The sequence below is a fragment of the Petaurus breviceps genome, unplaced genomic scaffold, assembly GCF_028583685.1.
Source record: "Petaurus breviceps papuanus isolate PSGF00001 unplaced genomic scaffold, PetGlider_PUasm1.0 490, whole genome shotgun sequence".
Lineage (NCBI taxonomy): Eukaryota > Metazoa > Chordata > Mammalia > Diprotodontia > Petauridae > Petaurus > Petaurus breviceps.
Window position 1 is genome coordinate 13,807,984 of NW_027186352.1, and position 17,598 is coordinate 13,825,581.

At 47.9% G+C, this 17,598-nt stretch overlaps 1 protein-coding gene across 6 annotated transcripts in view; it reads left to right on the top strand.

Moving 5' to 3' along the window:
- The window catches only part of SGMS1 (sphingomyelin synthase 1), a 240,172-nt gene that overhangs the window by 102,481 nt on the left and 120,093 nt on the right, over positions 1 to 17,598 (top strand). For 4 of the 6 annotated variants that reach the window (XM_069101800.1, XM_069101799.1, XM_069101803.1 and 1 more), the window contains one exon: positions 7,036 to 7,078. The exons of the other annotated variants lie outside the window; for them this stretch is intronic. The gene's annotated coding sequence lies outside the window, so the exon portion shown is untranslated. The remainder of the gene's footprint in view (positions 1 to 7,035; positions 7,079 to 17,598) is intronic. 6 annotated transcript variants of the gene reach the window in all.

Genomic DNA, 17,598 nt, shown 5'->3' on the forward strand with positions numbered 1-17,598 from the left:
CATCTCCAGTTGCCTTGAACTGGATGTCCAGTGGGCATCTTGCCCCACACTGAGCTCATCCTCTCTCTCCACCCCCTGACAAGTGGTCCTCTCCTCCACAATGTCCTATCACTGTCGAGGACACCACCGTCCTTCAATGCCCTGGCTTACAGTGCAGATGTCATTGACTTCTCACGCTCTTCCCTCCCCACCCCCACCCCCACTCTGTGGCCAAAGCCTGTCGATTCTGCTTTCATAGCATCTCCTTTCTGACATTGCTGCTGCCTGGTCTATCCCGGTCCCATCACTGCCAAACCACAGATCTCTCCCCACTCTGGTCCAGCTTCCACTCGGCTGTCAGAGATTTTCCCAGAGCTCAGATCAGACTTTACTACCCCTTCCCCAGCCCCAAACTCCCCCGTCTCCATGTCACGTCCAGGGTCAAATACCAGGTTCTGTGTTTGGCTTTCTGAGCCCGTCATGACCTGTGGGCCTCCCCCTACCTTATCACACTGCTCTACCTCCATGTATTCTGTGAGCCAGTGACCCGGCCCCTGGGAGCTCCTTGCTGAAGACACTTCATCTCCTGACTCCAGGCCTTTGATTTTTCCTGGCCTTCCCTCATGCCTGGAGCACTCTTCCTCCAAATCTCTACCTCTTGGCTTGCTCCAGTCCCACTTTCTGCAGGAAGTACTTCCCAGTCCCCATTCTTAATCCTTTCCCTCTGTGTCTGTGGTCAGTTTATTCTGAATATTTCTTGTTTGTAGGTGATTGTCAGCATGTTGTCTCTCCGCTAAGAGATGGTGAGCGCCTTGGGAACAGAGATGGGTTTCTCAGTATCTTTAGTGCCTAGGACAGTGCCTGGCTCATAGGAGGCAGGTGATAGACCTATGTGAATGTCAGTCAGAGTGGTAAGTACCCACTGTGCGAGGCGTTGGGGTATCTTGGTCAGGGCAGGGGTCTCGAGGAAGGGCGCTTACTTGGTAATGTGGTGTTAGACCAGGCACTCCCCTCTTTGGGCCTCAATTTCCTCATCTGTAAAGTAAGGCTGCAGTGAACTCTGAGGTTCCTTCCAAGTCTATGTGTGTGATCCTATGGCTTCTGGTTAAAACAGGTGAGTAAATACAGGATCCTGAATCTGGAGCTGGAAGGAGCTGGAGGGGTTCAGTGACCTTGGTCATGGTCCCACGGAGCACAGGTGGAAGAATTAGAATTTGAACCCAACTCCTTTGCCTTCTGGGCTATACAACTGGAGACAGTCAAAGAACCGGGTCCAGAGTGAGGATGCTGGGATTTCCATTCCGTGGGCCCCTCCTCCTGTGTGGGACAATAGGGCAGCCGTAGCCCCATTTTACAGAGGGGCAGAGTGAGGCTCTGAGGTGTTGTGGCTTGCTGGCGGTACCCGCTGTACTGCACTTAATGCGAGATGGTTGGTATCCAATTCTACCCTCCAAGATTCCCCACTTTCACCTGGGAGTCCGTGAACCTGGCCTTGCTGCTGAATTTCTTTCCTCTAGACAGTTAATTACATCTCACTAGCACCCGAGGCCTCTGGGCCTGGTGGGCCTTATTAGTGAATATTATTAGTGAACCTTTTAAAAACACACACACACACACACACACACACACACACACACAGAGCAGTTAATTGCTAATGAATGCTGTCTGGGCCTCTTTACGCACAGCCCTCCATGCCTGCCAGGTCAGATGCAGCTGATGACTGATGAGTAAGACAGTCTGAGGTCAGCACTTGGGTGGTGGTGCCGCCAAAGGCAGCATGCCATTGTGGTAGGAAGGCACTGGCTTGAATCTAGCTTCCGACATTTGCCATGGGACCTATCATAGACTCTTGGCCAGAGGCAGCTGCCCCAGAAACAATTCTAATAGCTCAGATTTAGAGCTGGATGAGTCTAACTCCTTTGTTTGCAAATAAAGAAACTGAGGCCCAGAGAGGTAAGTGACTTGTCCAAGGTAATGCAGTGAGAAAGTGTAGGATTTGAACTCAGACCCCAGAACTTCACATCCTCTTTACCAGGGTACTTGACTTTTTTGAGGTTGTGGACCCAAGTCGATGGGCATCCATCCCCTTGGTTTTCAGCTCTTTGCCACCACTCAGAGAGTTGTTCTCATAATTTTTGTACGCGTGGGTCTTTTTCTCCTTTCTTTGATCTCTCTGGGATACAGCCCTAATGATGTCTGAGGATTGTTCCCTCCTTCCCTTTCTGACAGATGATCCTGAGTAAGCCAAAGGAGGGAGAAAGGGCTCAACTTTCAGAGGAACTTGGCCCTTTTCTATGTTCAAAGCAGGAGTTCCTAGGTAGTTTTCTTAAATTATTGACATAAGAGTTTTTAATGTGAAGAAAATGACCCAGATTCATAAATTGTGTGAAACTCCACAGCTGGAAGGGACCTTCCCCTTCTAGTCCAAAGAGCCAATTGGAAGGTGAAGAAAGGGACTCAGGAACTGGAGGACGCCCCCTCGCCCCCACCTCTAGCTTCCTTGAACCCAGGGCTTCTCTGTAAGAATATCATTTATGGGCGAGTTGCTGAAAATAATTTCAATGAAGAGATTTCCATACCAGAGAGAAACCGACTCTGAACTGGGACATGCTTTGCCAAAGGTGGGTAAGCTAGAGGCAGCAGGGCTGGGCTGTGAACCAAGCTCTGGGCCGAAGTTAAAGTCTGGCTTTAGACTCTTACTAGCTGTGTGACCCTGGACAAGTCCCTTAACCTCTGTTTGCCCCATTTTCTTCATTTGGAATATGGGGATATTAATAGCACCTGCCTCCCAGGGTTGTTGTGAGGGTCAAATTAGATAATAATTGTAAAGTGCTTGGCTTAGTGCCCAGAACACGGTCAGCACACACACACACACACACACACACACACACACACACACACACAATATTATTGTTATTATCATCACTCTCCGGGGGCTGGCAGCTGCAGCGGGGTTGAGGAGTGGCTGTCAGCATCCCATCGTGTTTCTCTACCTCAGGGTATTCCCACTGACCTCACAAGATGAAATCTTTGTCTTGCTCTAAGACCCCAAACTGCTCCTGCTAGGGCGACTTTGGGGGATGGCCTTCCCCCGCTCCCTGGCTTTTCTTCCCCAGCCCCCCTTAGTGTGGCAGTGTGCTAGAGTGGGAAGAGCCCTCTGACTCGGAAGCCAGGGGCCTGGAATCAAATCCAGACTTAGATGTCCACAAGTTTTGCGATCTCAGGCAAGTTGAAACCACTTTGGGGCCTCGGTTTCCTCCTCTGTAAAATGAGAGAGGCTGTCTGGATGACCCCTGGGGTCTCTTCCACGATGGAATCCAAGTGCTTGTGACCGTATAAGCCCCTGGGGGGCTTGGCCTGTGGATTCTGTGGTGTGGCTGTAAAGGGGGCTGGCATTGTGCTGTACAACTTCTCCCTCAGGGTGGGTACCATTAAAACTAGAACCTCTGCAGGAAGTTCTGTCAGCTAGAATATCAGCATGCACTCCCCTGGTCTCATTCAGCTGTGGTCTACCACAGCCCTGGCCCTGGAGTCTTTTGGGAACGGCAGCGCTGCTACAGAATTGGTTCATAGCACTGTAGGCCAAGCAGGGAGCCTCTGGTCATTTCTCCTTTAATGACCTTCTCTCTCCCTCCTCGGTGGCTAATGCTTTGGCCAAAGCACCTTGGCCTGGGCCTCAGTTCTTCATCTATCCAATGAGTGATGTAGGCTGGTTGGCCCGTGAGGGTCCAGGGAGCTCTCAAAAGATGGCCTAGTAGCTGATGAATGTGGTAGCTTCCCTGTGGCTCTCCCATGTTGAGCCTTATCATAACCTCATATACCTGGACAGGTGGAGAATCTAACAAAGAAGAAAGTCTGGGGGTCCTGAAAGAATGTGGGGATGTGGGCAGCGGAAGAACCTTTGGTGACATGCACTAGAAGCCTCACAGTTAATGCAAGTGAAACCAGAGAATCTTCCAGAATGGGGAGGGGGCCTCAGGACCATCTGGTCCAGCCTGTGTCTGATGGACAGTTCCTTGCACAGCACAGTATAATGGTGGGGCTCTGGGCTTTAAGTGGGGAGACCTTGTCCCTGACACTAGCTGTGTGACTTTGTAATTAACTTTCCTGGACCTTGGTTACGGTAGTGGGGCAGATGGATGAGATGAACTTTGAGGTTCCTTACAACTTGAAATCATTAACCTTTTGTCTCTGCCGTCCCTGATCCATGGACATTCAGCCTTTCCCTGGGCCCTTCAGTGATGGGCAACCCTCTGCCTCTCAGCACAGCCTGTTCTGCTTGGTCGGCTCTAATCGTCAGTAGGGTTTCCTTATTTCAACCCTAAATGCACTTCTCTGCAATCTTCCCCTCCTCTCCACCATAAATCCTTATTTTGTCCATTGGAGACCAAGCAGACCAGGGCTGATCTCTCTTCCATGGGATGTCCCTTCAGACAGTTGGAGGCTGTGAGCATTCTCCTGCAGGCTCTTCCGTTGTCCTGGCTAAGCACCCCGGCGGCTCCTCGGGAACCTGGCTTAGTCTCGTCCACATCCTGACTGCTCTCCTTGGGATGTGTTTCACTTTGGCAATGTCCTTTTAGAACGTGCTTGCCAGATCTGGACACTTTTCTGATTTGTCCTCCCAGAGTGAGGCCCAGCAGGATTCTTACCTGCCTTACTTTGGGCAGTGCTTCTAACACAGGCCTATGGTAGCTGAGGCCACTTCTTCCAGCTCCAGATTTGGTGATCCTTTGTGCCTGTGGTCTAGGTTCAAATGCTGCCACTACCACACATTCCATCTGAGAGTGGAGTCAATCACTGGACTTGGAATCAGAGAGCCTGGGTTCAGATCCAGCCTCTGATGAACCAGCTTTGTGACTCTGGACAAGTCACTTAACCTCTCTGAGTAGATCTCAGTTTTCTTTCATTGTAAAATGAAGGGATGTTCTAGATGACCTTCAGCTCTGTCCATATGATCCTGTGACTTTGTTCATTCCTTTCACTTATATCTGACTCTCCACGACCCCATTTGGGGTTTTCTTGGCAGAGACACTGAGACGGTTTGCCATTTCCTTTTCTAGTTCATTTTACAGATGAGGAAACTGAGGCAAACAGGGTGACTTGCCCACAGTCACACAGCTAGGAAGAGTCTGAGGTCAGATTTGAACTCAGGAAGATGAGTCTTCCGACTCCAGGTCCAGTGGTCTATCTGCTGTGCCACCCAGCTGCCCCTGCCCTTGTGTCTTCTTAGACTCAGAAAGTGTGTGTGCCTGATGGAAGGTGAGCTCTTGGGGGGCCCTGGCTGTGTCATTTTTGGTTTTGCATCCTCAAAATAAATGTTAAAAAATGGGAGATGAGAGTTGAGAACAGCAGAGATTAGAAACGGCCATGGGGGCAGGGCAAAGAGGGAAGGAAATAGCATTTATCCAATGCCTGCTGTGTGCCAGTCAGAGCGCTGCGCACTCGGCAGATGCCATCATTGGGAGCCAGCGAGCCCAGCCTGTTGTACAGGCCCAGTCCCCGTCTTTAGGGGTTTGATCAGCCCCCAGGCTTGTCAGTGGGTGTTAGGAAAGCCTTCTCTGTTGGCAGGAAATGTATTTATTGCATCACTATTTAACTTTTGGTCAGCTTTTGAGTCTTTAGGATGATGTAATTTTCAAGCCCATTTGGAAGACTGCCACTATGGTGGGCTTGGATAACAGAATGCTTACTTTGACTTTTTTCCCCCCAGCTTATTATTAAACAATGCATTCTTATTTTTTGGTTAAGGAAAGGAAACCTAAGAATTGTCTCCCCTTTCCCACAGGAGTTACCACTTTTGACTTGAGAAAAATGAGCTTTTTTCCCTGTTCTCTCACTGTTTCTGGGCTGCCTCTTTTCAATTATTTGCCTGAGTGGACAGAACAGTAGTTCACACCATCAAAAAGATCAGGTCGTTGAAAAAATTGCCCATGTTTTGTGTGTGATTGTTATTGGCAGCAGGTTCCCATTCCTCCTTTGGATTGGGTTTGTTCAATATTAAAGGTCCAGTAAAGTCTTCCTTGAATGCTTCTTCCCTGGCCCAGAAGTGACCCAGGCTCTTGAAAGCAGCTTATGGTAGGGCCTTATGGATGGACTGTGTGACTGTTGTTTGGAGAGTCTCCTCATGGCTGCCTGGGGTCTGAGAAGCTCGTTTACCAGCTTAGCTGTCTCCTCCAGTCTCCCAGCATGGATCACCACAGTCCATAGGTCATTCTCCCCAGCACTGAGCAGCTGCACGGGGGTGAAATCAGGCCCCTCCTCATAGGGAGCTGCTATCAGCACCAGCCAGAAGGGACACCTTCACCTGAAGAACACCTGTACTTAGACCCATTCCTCTATTCTTGGCTTTCCCATTGCCTCTGGAAAGGCTGTGTCCATCCCTGGCCTGCTGTTCAATTCCCTACTCCTTTGACTTCCCAGACCATGGCCCTTTTCTGGCTCCTCTCTGCGCATAGGTTTTTTGTTCTCATATTGTACACAAGAATGTAAGTTCTTTGAAGGCAGAGATTGTCTCACCTTTGATTTATGTTGCCTGGATTTAGTATAGTGTCTAGCGCTTAGTAAGGGCTTAATTTTTCTTTTTGCCTTTTTTGGAGGGAGAACGGCAGGGCAATTGGGGTTAAGTGACTTGCCCAGGGTCACACATCTAGTAAGTGTTAAGTGTCTGAAGTCGGATTTGAACTCAGGTCCTCCTGACTCCAGGGCCGGTGCTCTATTCACTGCCCCAGCTAGCCTCCCCTGGGCTTAATAAATGTTATTTCATTCATTCAATCATTTCCTGAAAAAAAAAAAACAGAGGACTTTGATATAAAAGTTAAAGCATTTCCAAGGCGTGACCCCCTTGGTTGTTCCTGCCCAGGCCCTGAAGCATGTTGGGAGATGGGGGAAACTGACCCCGGGATGAATGTTTTATCGTGGGTGACATGGAATGTGAAGAATTGAGTTAAGTTCCCTTTGATTTTGTTTCCTGGTCTCTTGCTCTCATCCCCAGTTATGGCAGAGGGCCCAATGAGCGCCTTGAAATTCTGCTTATTGTGTGTCTGTTTTTTCCTCTAGAGCGGCCAGAAGACAGATGAAGAAAAAGAATCGTAGTCTACAGGTAAGTGACTTCACCTACTGTAGATTGACTCGTTTATTCCAGGATGGTGGCAAAGTGTTTTTATGGAAATGAGATTTCCTTGGGAAGCAGCGTGTAAGATCCGGCCTCTGCGCTGGGACCTGAGTCATGGTTACTGGCTGGTGGCTTCTTGGTTTTGCTGTTCATGTTTCCATCCAGCTTCTCAGTGTCTGGGCTCAAGTCCCTGGCTGGGAAGGCTCGGGGCCTCTGCCCTTTCAGCCATGTTTAGCTAAGATTTGTTGATGAATGAGCTCATTTTGTGGCTTTGTTCCCAGGGAATCTTCCCCAGGGGTTACCACTGGTGAGGACAAGGGTATTGGGCTCTTCAAGGAATCAGCCCAGTGCTGAGCAGTGTGTGAGAGGAAGGAGTCTCGAACCCTCGACTTCTGTTTAAATATTGTTGAAAAGAGGCTGCAACAACTGAAATGGAAAGAAGGAATAAAAAGCCAGGCTTCTAATAAGCCAGAGTGTCCCTGTAGCTGCTGGGGGCCCAGAGACCAAGAATAGAACAATTCCTACCTGCAGGAAGCTTCTGTTTTGTAAGGGAGATAAAAAGGAAATGTACAGGTATAGAGAACAGCCAGGAAGGCAGTAAATACAGGTCTGTCCTTTGCAGACGTGGGCGACTGTGGCTAGGAGTTTGCAAATGTGGCCAGAGTCAGGTGGTGTGGATTGGTTTTGTGGATCTGCTCCCCACCCCCTGCCATTTTTAGAGGTTTGTTCCCTGGGCTGGTTTGCTGGGAATGGAGGGTGAGGGATCTGTTCAGAAATGAAGGTTAAATAAAAACAAAAGCCATCACCAAGTAAAAAGCGCTGTTTTACAGGGAGAAAAGCAACTCTGTTGCCAAAGGAGGGCCGTCCCATTCTGTAGATTGCAGGCTGCTGGGCTTTGGGGTATGTGTTAGTGCTGTAATAGCATGTTTTTGTGGAAAGAAGCTTCCTTTCATAAGCTTTACACCAAAGGCTTCTTCCCCAAGACAGATTGTTTCTCCCCAGTAGGACCTAAGTTTCTTGGGAGCGAGGACTGTGTTTGATTTGGTCTCATCACCTTTTCTTGGTATTTGGCACATAGTAGGTGCTTAACAAAAGTTGGTTGAATGATGAATGAATGAAAGCCGGCCTGGGACAGGCCCAGTGTGTTCACCGCCATGTTTGAAAACTTTCAGGGGCTTCCCTGCTGTCTCTGGGATAAAATGCAGCCTTCTCAGATCGGTGTGCTGGCCAGGAGTTCAGATCTGACCATGGATGCATTAGCTTTGTGCCACTGGCCAAGTCCTTACCCCTGTCTGCCTCTGTTTCCCCATCTGTAACATTGGGATGATAATAGCACCTTATCTCCCAGAGTTGTTGTGAGCACTGAATGACATGATGCTTGTAAAGCACTTAGCACCACATGGCTATGAAATGCTATCACTATTTCTCTCTGCATGACCCTAGGCAAGTCACTGTAACTGCTTGCTTCGGTCTCTTCAGCTGTAAAATCTAATAGCACCTAACTCGAAGGGTTGTTGTGAGCATCAAATGAGATGATATTTGTAAAATAAATGTTTTTTTTTTTTGCTTTTTCGGAGGGGGGAAGGCAGGGCAATTGGGGTTTAAGTGACTTGGCGCTCTGGCTCTTTGACTCTTGGCTCCAGCCTTTCTTTCCAGGCTCCGTGTTCGAGCCAGCTGGCCTAACTCTGACCCATGGGCCGGCCGTTCCGTTCTCTCTGTCTCCAGCCTCACGTCTCCTAGGCCAACGCTTGTGCCTCTCTGTGGCAGTGATCGAAGGGATACCTGCCTCTGGCCTGGCTTTGAAGCACCGTACAGATGTTACTGCTGTTATTTCTGCCTCTCACTGTCCTTTTCTTCTCTGAAAGCTTCACCTTGGTGCATCTGCTCCATGATTCTGTCCCCCCACACCTCTCCTAATGATCCCACCCACCTCCTTTATTTACTGGGATTTCTTGCGCTGTCACTGTGTCTGTGTTGTGTCTTCTCAGGCCAAGGGGGGCTCTCCAGGGCCAGACCTTAGTGCCCCCTTCGTGCCATTGTCCCCAGAGGGCCATTATCATCTCCTGAGGGAGGCTAGATGGGGTCAGCGAATGGAATGGAAGTATCTGGTTAGAAAGGAGATATTGGGGGGGTCCCATTGAATGAGAGAGCTAGCTGTGCCATTGATCGTCCCCCATACCATGTTATATTCTTCACTTGACCAATCGTCCGTCTGTAAGTGTTAGAACAACTCAATGTTTATAGGATTTAGAGCTTAGATAGCATTGAATCCAGCCGCCTATTTCACAGATCAGGAAACTGAGGCTCTGGGAAGGAAAGGGAATTGTCCAAAGTAAGAAATTATGTCCAAGATTGCTGAGGCATTCATCTGACCTAGTTTTTTTTTTTAATAGAATTGATCATTCCACGAAAATACCATGGGATTGTAGACTTATAGCTGGAAGGATCCGAAGAAGTCACCCGACAGTTCATTTCTCTGATTTTATAGATGAGGAAACTGAGGCTGTGAGGGCTGATGTTACTGATGCAAGCTCACACAGCTCTTATCAAATGTAGGATTTGAACCCAGGTCCTCTGACTCCAAAATTCTGCATTCTTTACACTGCATCGTGTGGCCTCCATTGAGACTGATTCCATACTGGTCATTATCTGCCTTGTCCCTTGACCCTTCTTAGCCTCATCACTGCCATCTGGTTGCTTTGTGACCTTGGTCAGTTCTCTTATCCCTTTCTGAGCCTCAGTCTCCTGTTCTGTGAAATGGGAGGGTTGGACCAATGGTCTCTTAAGTTCTAATGCCTGTCACTTATCAACTCGGTCTCTTGCCACTTCTCCTCTGGCTTTTGTGCAGGTGATCCCAAGAGATTTCTTTTAGCTCTCTCCCCCTCCCTCCCTCCCGCTCTCTGTCTCTCTCTACAGGGAAGAGATGTTGCCCAAAAGCACAGCGCACATTTGTCTCCTGGCTTCTCCACCTCCTTCCCCTCTCTTTTCAGGACCCCTGGACCCTTCCTTAGAACTAACATTTACATGGGGCATTAACGTTTACAGAGTCCTGCCCACAGCCCTGTTTGACCCTTCTGTATTTGCACCTTAGTTTGCTGGTGAAGAGAATGGAGCTCCAGGGGATTTGCCCAAGGCCAAGGCCGCACAGCTGCGGGCATCAGGAGCTTTCCAGTGTCGTGGGAGCTCCACACATTTGCTCACCCTTGTGGAAATCTGGCCTTTTCTTCACTCTAGCTCCTCCCCCCTCATTCCCACCAACTCCTGCAGAGACAGTCTGTCCTGGTTCCATTTCATCCAACTTTTCTACAACATTGTCAACATCCGTTGTTCAGTTGAATTCAGCTAGTGTCTATTAATGGCCTATTCTGTGCTGGGTTCTGGGGTTACAAAAAGAAAAGAAACACTCCACTGGGGTGAGGAGAGGATGCATACACAGTATATGCCAAATGTGTAGAGTGTAGAGATGGAGAGCTTTCTTGGTGACAGCTGGGGGAAGGGGGTTAAGAAAGGCCTTGGTTAAGCAGGGGCCGCTTGAGCTACTCTTTGAAGGTGTATTGGGATTCCAGGAGGCAGAGGGTTCCGGGCCGGGGAGATAACCTATTGTCTAATGGCATGTGAATGTAGTTTTGGGGGAATGGCAAAGTAGAGTAGTTGGGCTGGACTTGAGAGTGTTTAAGGGAAGTGTTGGGAAACCAGGCTGCAGAGGTAAGATAGAGGTGAACTGTGAAGGGCTTTAAATGCCAGGCTGAAAGATGGGTATTTTACTTAGAGGCACCAGGGAGCCACTGAAAATCTTGAGTAGAGTTGAGAGGGTCAGATCTATGTTTCAAGAATATTACTTTGATAGCTGTGTGAAGGATGGACTGGAAAAGGGAGAGGCCAGAAGGAGAGAGACCACTTAGAAGGCTATGGTAATAACTCAGGTGAGAATAAGGACCCCTGCTAGGGTTTTGGCTGAGTGGATGGAACAGGCTTGGTTACTGATTCAGTATACCATAGAGGTCAAGACACAGGGAAAGGGTCAGGGTGATTCCCATGTGGGGACCCTGAGTGACTGGAGGGGCGGTGGTGGTTTGCCTTTCAGTCTGATTGAGTTCAGCAAGCATTCATTAGGTGGCTACTACATGCCGTACAATGTCCTGGCTCCTAGGGGTTTAGAGACAAACCCAAAAGCAGATAGGTTTCAGGGGGAGGATAATGAGCGTCATTTTGGACGTGTGTATTTTGAGATGTTGGTGAGATATTCAGGCTGAGCAGGGCTTAGAAAAGAGAAAGTATATGAAAGTATATTTGAAATATATATATATATATATATATATATATGATATATGTGAATATATATGATAAAAAATTTGAAGAATATATATAAAAAGTTCTACGATTATCAGAGATGGCTTAGAGTGAAAAAGCCTTAAGTTTCCCCACATAACTCAATTGATATTCTTTACTTAGCCAATCAGCTGTTCATGAGTGGTGGAACAGCTCAATATTGTAAGATTCAGAACCTAGAGGTCATTGAGTCTTATGAATTGCTAGTTGAGGAACACTGGGCAGCATCTGTGAGAAGAGACTAAAGATTTTTTTTTCCTTTTTTCATATTGTATGAATTGTTGTTTGTCAAATTTTTCATGTTTGGTTTTATTGTCTCTTTTTTCCTTTTGGTCTGGATCTATGATTTCATAGGTATGAAGAGGCCCCAGTGAGGAAACTGCCCCTGACAACAGACATGAGTATGTTTTTGGCATCTGTAGAGGCGAGTGCCCCAAGCGCGCCCCCAGGGCGGCCGCCAGCACAGGTTCTTGGATCTGTTTTGCTAAAGGAAAGTGACTCAAAATGGGTTAACAAGCTTACTTTAATCAGTCAAATATGTATCGTTTGCCTAGTTCAGGGGAAAAAGGTCAGCACCCCGAACTTCAGAATATACAGACAGAATTATCAAGACAGAAACAGATCAAGTAGACAGATTTCCAAACTGTGCAACCATTACATCCATACCAAATCAACATCTGGGTTTTTCAAAGCCGGGTGGGGGGGGGCTCTCAACAACCGGCTTCCCAGAGTTTCATCTGATCAAATCACAGAACACTTCTCAAAGTGAGCCCCCAAACAAAGCTACACATCAGGGCTTATATAGCCTTCTCCTGGCTCAGAGAATGTAACAACCTTATTGACTCACTGGCCAATCAAAAAGTAGCTACTGAAAAACAAGCCTCCCACCCCAGGCTCCAGGTGTACTTTAGTCTAGGGTCAGGGAAGATCTTTAAAATTTACATTCCCATTACAGTATCTTAAGAGTGTTCTAGGATTCCCAGATCATAGAACTGACATTATTTAATTCTTTGTTTTGTTTTTTATGTGCAAACTTTACAATTAAGAAAATCCTCTACCAAAGTTTTTCTCTAGGGCCTCATTGTGATTTGATGGTGACCCTTGGTTCTTCAAGGATGTTAGCACAGCACAAGCTTGGGTAGGTCCAACATGGCTGAAAGGTTTCCATTCATGTTGTCTCAGGACTAGCCTAGGTGAACTCAGAAATTGAACCTGGAGGTTGCCCCCCAGGGGAGGAACTTTTGTTACCCAAATTTCTCCTGCTGAGACATGGGAGAGTTGGGATATTGATACTATTGACAGGCGCCCCCACCCCTGTGGTAGCATGGTTTCTCAAAGTCGGGAAGGATAATCAATAAAAAATGTACTTTCCTCCATGTGAATAGCACCTGATCAGAAACTCCACATCTTTTCTGATCAGTAGTTGTTTGAACAGCTGACTTGCCTTGTAGAGGTGCTCGGTAACCATTCATTTTTCTGTGTTTTTCCTTTAGCTTGCTGTGACTTCTGGTCAGCTCTTGGGAGGTCTCCATCCCCCTCTGGTGTCCTCTGTTTACTTCTTCCCAGTAGGTAGATACAGAGGCCAAGGGGTCTGGCCAGGTCCCAGCCTTGCTGGCTTGCTGTGTTTCCAGAGGGCCTTTCAAACATCTTGCATTGCTGTGTGCCGGCTGGGAGGAGTGGGGCAGTTTTAAAGTGATTTTCTTTTTTTGGTGGGGAGGATGGGGAGCAGGAGGAAAGAAACCACCTGTTCTTCTCTGAAGGCCTCATTCATTGAGTCTGCAGCACATTCTGCTTAATAACCCCCAGCTTGCCTTTGGAACAAGGGCTTATCTTTTAAGCCCCTTCTTCTGGCCACATCACATGCGAGTCATGGAATGCCGCGCCCTTTGGAGAGCTGAAACCGAGGCTCATCCAGAGGGCAGTGAGGGAAAAGCACGGGCTCTTTGTGTCCCTGGTGCCTGGCATGGAGCTGGAACTTAATAAAAGCTTGTTGATTGAGTGATGGTGGGTGGGAGCGGGCTGCATTGTTTTCTAAATTAAAAACTGCACAGAAAAAATGTATAACTGGGGAGCAGGGGAAGTTGAGTTGGGCATGAGTCCCCCTGAGCAAATCACTAAACCCATCTGAGCCTCAGTGTACTTGTCCGTAAAATGGGTACAGTGTTATTTCTACTGCTCAGTGCCTTAGGATGGTTGTGGGGGAACCAGACAGCCCTAGAGAAGGGGGAGAGGTGTGTGCTCTTCTGACAGACAGAATTCCTTCACACGATGACTGTGTGTGGGGCGTAGAGTGATAGGTGATAATGTAGGAATAGTTAAATTGAATGAGTTTTTATTAATATTAACCATCTCTAGGACCTAGAGGGAGAAATTCATCTGTCTTCTTGTAAAGAACTAGCAGGTAAAAAGAAACTTGTTAAATTCAGCAGGGGGAGCAGGGGTGGGTGTGCCCCTCCCCCTCCGGGTATACTCTGGGCTCTTCCTTATTGGACTTCCCCTTGGGTTCAGCTTGATCCTCAGGCTCAGGTTTTTCTTGGTGGGGAATTGACAGGGGACTCTCTGATGAGGAGACGTCCTTTGCCAGTGTAGACGGGCTCAGCAACTAGAGCCTCAGAGAGCTGACTCAGGCGCTAAAAGCACCAGAGTATGTGTCAGAGGCAAGATTTGAACCCAGGTCCACTAACTCCAAAGCTGGCATTCCTCCCACCCCAGAATGTAAGCTACATGCAGCAGAGGGTTGTTTCATTTTTTGGTTTTGTTTTGTTTTTGTATCTCCAGCATAGTGCCTGCCTGGTATACAGCAGGCATATAATAAGTGCTCATTGCCTGACTGATGGAATGTGAGCTCTTGGAGGGCAGACGTTGCTGCTTTCTCTCTATATATATCTCCAGCAAAGGGTCTTGCATACTGTAGGTGCATAATGCTAGCTGAATTGGTGAACAGCACTTTACACACATAAAGTGCTTAATAGACGTTTGCCAGGCTAAGCAGTGGGGCTTCAAGTACAGGCAAACAAGACAGTCCGTGCCCTTCAGGAATATACATTGTAACAGGGGAAGGTGGTGGCATTAGCAGAGGAAACACTTGGCTGTGGTGATCTGGTTACTGTATCTCAGAAGAGCTGGCGAGGGGAAGGGGAGGAAGGGCTCTGAGGCAGAAGCTAGGAGAAGGGCAGCATTGTTGGGTGAGGCAGGGGAGGAAAGTCTGGGGGCCAAGAGGAGCCAGTCTGAGGACTGGCAACTTTATTCATTCATTCATTCATTCATTCAGAGCTGAAAGTGACCTTACAAGTCATCTAGTCCCTGTCCTTTGCTTTACAGATGGGGAAACCGAGGTAGGGAGGGCCAGTGATTTGTCAGGAAGGCTGCTGAATGACAGAGGCAGGATTTAGACCCAGCTTTCCTCTCTCTAAGCCCATTGTCTGTCTGCCACATCACTCATTGTCCCCGTCCTGAGAATGGCATAGCGCACGGGTCTCCCACTTGTCCCCCACCCTCCCTGGCGGCCAGCCTCCTTTCTTTCCCATCCTCCATTTATGAGGCCGTTCTTCCCTCTGGTTCTTCCTTGTGGCTCCTTCCTTGATCCGTGTCACAGCCTGCCGGTCCCCACCATGCCGGTCTCTGAGCAATGCTCAGACTCAGTTGTGAGGCTGTTGTGTTCTGTGACTCAGCCATACCCCAGCTCTGCATACATAAAAATGATCAAGTATATTTTGTGGGCAAAACAGTTATGGGAAGCGAATGGCCAGAAGGGAGGCATAAAGAGAATGGCCGCTGGGGGCTGCTTGGGCAGTACACCCGAGGCTGGCTGGGACAGATGCTCTCTGTCTTTCTGAAGTAAGGAAGAGTCAGTGCTGCCTTGGAAAGTGGCCAGGAGCACCAGAGTCCAGCCTTGGTGCTCCAGCATCCTCTGGTGCTAGAAGACACTGTGCCACTGGGTTCCAAATTCTCATTGTTCCCAAGCTAGAAAAGCTGTGATTCTGCATGTGACCGTGGGCTTTCCCTGGAGCCGAGGATCGCTGGCTTTGAAGACACTCATTGCCACGAAGGTGGTCACCAGGGGATGATTGGTTTTTGGAGGGGGTGGAAGGATGGTGCAGATAGCAGTGCTTCAGGCTGCCTAGCAAGGCATGGGGGAATCTGCTGTGATGGAGAGAATTGAGGGAGGAGGTCCTGCCCCTGAAGGCAGGGACAGCTTTCATTTTTGTCTCTGCCTCTGTACCACCCAGCCCAGTGCCCGATGTGTTGTCCTGCCTCAGTTGTGTTCTATTCTTTGTGACCCTGTGGGCCATACTGTCCATGGGGTTTTCTTGGCAAAGATACTGGAATGGTTTGCCATTTCCTTCTCTAGTAGATTAAGGCAAACAGAGGGTAAGTGACTTGCCCAGGGTCACACAGCTAGTAAGTGTCTGAGGCAGGATTAGAACTCAGATCTTCTTAGCTCCAGGCCTAGCCCTCTATCTGCAGAGTCATCCAGCTGTCTTCAGTGGTACATAGTAGGTGCTTAATTGATTTGAACTGAAAGTATCTCATTCTGTTGGGGGAAAAGAAAAAAACCAAAACAAATAGGGGAAGTCTAGATTGGACCCTATGGCTGTTGAAATCCTTTTACAAATATGAGATTCTTTGATTTCCTGGTTCTTTCCAGGTGTAGGTGAAAGAAAGGATCTTCATTGAACTTGAAATTTTTACTATCATTCTGACCTTCTGGCCCTTCTCTGTTGCTTGAGTCTCTAAGAGTTTAGTGACTTTCTTGGTCACACAACAGTGTGTGTTAGAGGTGAGATTTGAACTCAGGGCTTGCTGGCTCCAAGGCCAGCCCTCTGTCCACTATGCCAACCTGAATGGGTGTCATTCCAGCTTTGGATTCAGACACTGATGAGAGATTTGGGGGAAGGGCTGGCCAGCCCACCTGCCTGCACTCTTCATACTCACAAATAGAATCTCAGTCTGTACAGCTGCCTTAGACTGTAAATTTTCCTGGGACTAGTGACTTATTCTTTGGGATTTAAACTAGGGAATAATGTCTGTTCACGTCTATTTATGGTGCCAGGTACACATGAAGTAGACAAATGGAGTGACACAGACTGGCAGTGCCCCCAATTACGGTGTTCAGAGGGGGAGTTTGACAGGCATCACCCAGCCTCACATTCTGAGAAGGGGCTGCAAACCCTGAAACATTTGCCACCAAAGGAACTCGTCCCTCAAGTATTCCTAGTAACTGCCAACCGGCTAAATCGCTCCCCTTGGTGGGGACCCTCGGCCGTAAGGGAGGGCATGCAATAGAATGGTCCATTTATGTCCTGCAGATTTTGAAGGTGAGTTTCAGGGTGAGTAGTTATGTCTGAAAGTTTTAATTTTGCAGACTGATTTTTCAGAACCCAGCATCCAATTCAGAGTCCTGGGGAGGGGGAAGAGGATGGATTTTATTCGTTTTTTTAAATCACTCTTCTGTGGACTCAAATGTGTGTAACCTTGGTCTTTGGAGGCTTCAGAGAATTAGAAATGAATAATCACCCACAGGGTAAGGGAGGGGCTGGTATGGGTCTTATCAGACTGAAGTGACTAAAAGGAAACCAGCGGAATTTTACTGAGAATTGGCATTAGATTAGACAGTCTGGTTACTTGTCTAGAAGGAGGGGTTGGTGATGCCCAGCCCAGCTTCTCCATTGGTGTATTTATAGTGTCAAAAGAAATGGAGGATTCCCAGCATGCTGGGTGAACCCCTCTAATGAACGTATGGGAAATAGTAGTGGGCAAGAGTGCCCCAGGACAGGTGGGCAGAGATGGCTCCCTCTGTATTGAGGAAAGGAGCATCCACTTAGATGAGCTCACTTATCCATAGTATAGAAGGATTATCATGAAAGAAACAACGGAACAGAGACGAGATAACAGTGCCACTGAAGGACTGGAGTATCTCTGCATTTTTCAAGGACCTGCATCCTCTAAAGAAGGAAGATGAACACAGTGGGAAAATCTTCCAGAACCTTTTTTCACTGACTGTTACTTTTTTCACTACTGTTACTTTATATGCAGATTTTCATTGGGGGAGATTTTTCCAAGAGGATTTCAGTTTCTTCTTTTTTTTTTTTTAAGCAATTGGGGTTAAGTAACTTGCTCAAGGTTACATGGCCAGTTATTTCTGGGTGTGGTGCTGAGTATCTGAGCCCAGATTCGAT